General features: G+C 34.7%; 1 pseudogene; it reads left to right on the forward strand.

Annotated features, from left to right (window-relative positions):
* The first annotated feature begins 2,350 nt into the window (after positions 1-2,350).
* LOC145242145 (5S ribosomal RNA) lies at positions 2,351-2,467 on the forward strand (annotated as a pseudogene).
* Positions 2,468-3,138: the final 671 nt, after the last annotated feature.

Genomic DNA, 3,138 nt, shown 5'->3' on the forward strand with positions numbered 1-3,138 from the left:
TTTTTTCCGAATTCGTAGCAGTGCGCCGACATCAATAGAGTTTTTACAAACTGATATAAACATTCATTTGCAAGTGTAGTAAAAAAAAAAAATAATTCTTTTTATTTTGTTATTTTTAAAATTGAATTAATTTCAGTTTGCTTTATTTATTAGTTTTTACTCCTCGCAAAACATTCTTAACAATTACAATGTACGCATGCGTGAATGCCGATATCCTTACTTTCATTTTAACACGATGAATTTGCACCGTCATAACATCGATTCCGGCCTAATAGATAGAGTGTTCGCTTATGGGCCTAATTTTTGAGGTTTGCGCCCAGCACAGGTCATTTCTTTCTGTTAATATACCAGAATGTAATAAGTAATCATTTTTAAAACATAAAAACGTTTATTTCGATTTTAAAAATATCTATTTTGTTATCTTTTAAATTGAATTATTTTCAGTTTGCTTTCTTTATAAGTTTTTTTTTTATTAAACAAAATGAAATTTACGTTCGTTGCAACGGACAATAAAGAGTAATCGTTCTAGACTGAGGTAGCATTTAAGAAATTCGCTTAAACTGGTACATCGTAATCAGAAAGTGCTCAATATCCTGAGAATAGCTTCTTCTCTTTGTATCCCTTCTCACGAAATATCTGGTAGGGAGGTAGTCAGGTACTTTTTTTGGGGGGGGGGGCGATTACATTTTCGTGTTTTCATCCGTTTTTTTTTTAAGTAGGATTACCGTATATTTTGCTTTTGAAATTGTTATATTTAAGTACAGTTACCAAATCTCCTCTCCATATACTCGGTTAGAGGTGGCGGTATCGACGTTGGCAACGATGGAATGAAAAAGTGTTCAACATTCTTAGTATAGCAGGTATGTCCAAACGGAACTTCATTTCTTCTATTTATTATTTGTGGACCCGGGAAACGCTGGGTATCCCTGTTAGTCTTTTATAAAACATAAACTTCTGTAGCTTCTTCTTCTTCTTCTTCTTTTTCTTCTTCTTCTTCTTCTTCTTCTTCTTCTTCTTCTTATTATTATTATTATTATTATCATCATCATCATGCTCATCATCATTATCATTATTATTATTATTATTATTTCTTCTTCTTCTTCATGTTTCAATTTTGCAATTGTAACTTAAAATTAAATCGTTTTATTTGTGAGACGAGTTTTTGTGGACAATTCACATGTTTTTTTTTGTTTGTTTTTTGTTTTTTTGCTTTAATAATGGATACATTTGTTGCGCAGGGAAAAGGGAACATAAGCTGTTTTTTTGTTTCTTTTTGCTTTAAGAGAGAATAAAAAGAATGATATGGGAGAGAGTTAATCACGATTTCTTCTTTTTCTTCTTCTTCTTCTTCTACTACTACTACTACTACTACTACTAATAATAATAATAATAATAATAATAATAATAATAATAAGAGTAGTAGTAGTAGTAATCAACAAACTTTCTTTTTATTTATGAAGCATAAAATATTTTGTTTCCAAAAACAACGGACACATATTTCAACCAGCGAACTTTTTTTCTATTAAAGACGACGTCTTACACATATCGTCAAACTAACACAACGCAGCATACATACAAAACAACACAAAACATTACTTTTAAAAAAGAAAAAGCTTTTAGTCATCACCCATTATCAAAGACAGATGAAAATACCAAAAATAACATATTATTTTCAGAGTTAGTGGCTTCTCTTTACTATATATATATATATATATATATATATATATATATATATATATATATATATATATATACAAAGAGTAATAAAGAACTTTGTTAGGTGTGTTGTATATGTACATGTACTTTGGTATAAATGTGTGCTAGGTCACTGGAAAAGTACATTTGCTACTTTGTAATTCACTCCTAACTACTGCATAGTTGGCCTATCAACATGAAGAACGAGTATTTCTACCAGAGATGAACATTGGAAAGGCTGGCTAATCCACCAGCAGGATAAAAATTGACCATGGCAGTGTCATAGCCATTTATCAAAGACAATGTAAATATAGTTGGCAAACACAAGATAGATTGTCCTTTAATCAACCGATGTTCCAGAAGCTGTGGAAAAGTGGTAGTTGTCTTCATGTCGCTATTTTGCAGTAAGAAAGTCAGACAACTGTCATAGAAACAAGCGTCCAAGAGTGGCGTTTCTATGACCGTGGACGTGGGCGCGTATGTTTGTGTGTGCGCATGTATATGACAAGTAATATAGCTTGAAATGTGAACGCTTGTTTTTGTGTGAGATTAGAAAAGGCTTGCGCAGGCTTAAGCTTTAAATAGTATTTTGGTCGTTCTTTTTTACATTTTTGTTTAAATATCATGTTTATGGTTATATGTCATATATAAGGTTATGTACGGCACAATCACATTGACACACCGGTTCTCGTAAGATCACTGAAGTTAAGCAATGTTTAGCCTGGCCAGTACCAGATGGGTGACCATTTGGGAAGGCTAGGTGCTGTATGTACCTTCTGAGAAGGTTGGGCGTAGGACCAGCACTTTCACTCCCGAAAAAGAACTCCTCGCTAGAAAAGCATCTTTTTTTCTTTTTTTTTTTTTTTACACAGTGGTCACCACTTATCAAGGCCCGGAGGCCACACAGGGATAAGGGTTAGTGCAAGTACGTACATTACGTTAGTGTGGAGATTTGATGAAGTGTTTACTTAAGGTGGCGATTCATTAGGAATTTGTTAACGTTGGACTTGAACACGTCCAAGTTGTAGTCAGGTGGGAAGCAGGCAGACGGAACAGAGTTTCACAGGCGTGCAGTTCTAAGAAAGAAGCTTTGTTCATGGAATCCTCGTTTTGATTAAGGCACAGATAAGGAGTGGGGGAAATTTTTCACAGTGGATTCGGCTAGACGGGTGTTTTTTGTGGAAAATTGGCGAGGGGGGCAGAGATTGGAGTTCAGACGAGCACCTGCCATGGAAATACCGATAAAACAAGGATAGGCTCGCAACGTCTCTTCTGTGGGAGAGAGGTTGCAGGGTAGAGAAAAGGGCATCCCCCACTTAGCCACAAAATCTATTTTGTACTCTGTCAAGGCAGGATAGGCTGTTTTTAGCAGCTCCTGCCCAGATATGGCAGCAGTATTCCATCCTTGGGCGTACTTGGATTTTATATAGATAGAGAATTGCA

Source organism: Euprymna scolopes, chromosome 2 (assembly GCF_053919585.1).
Source record: "Euprymna scolopes isolate OS-2025 chromosome 2, ASM5391958v1, whole genome shotgun sequence".
Lineage (NCBI taxonomy): Eukaryota > Metazoa > Mollusca > Cephalopoda > Sepiida > Sepiolidae > Euprymna > Euprymna scolopes.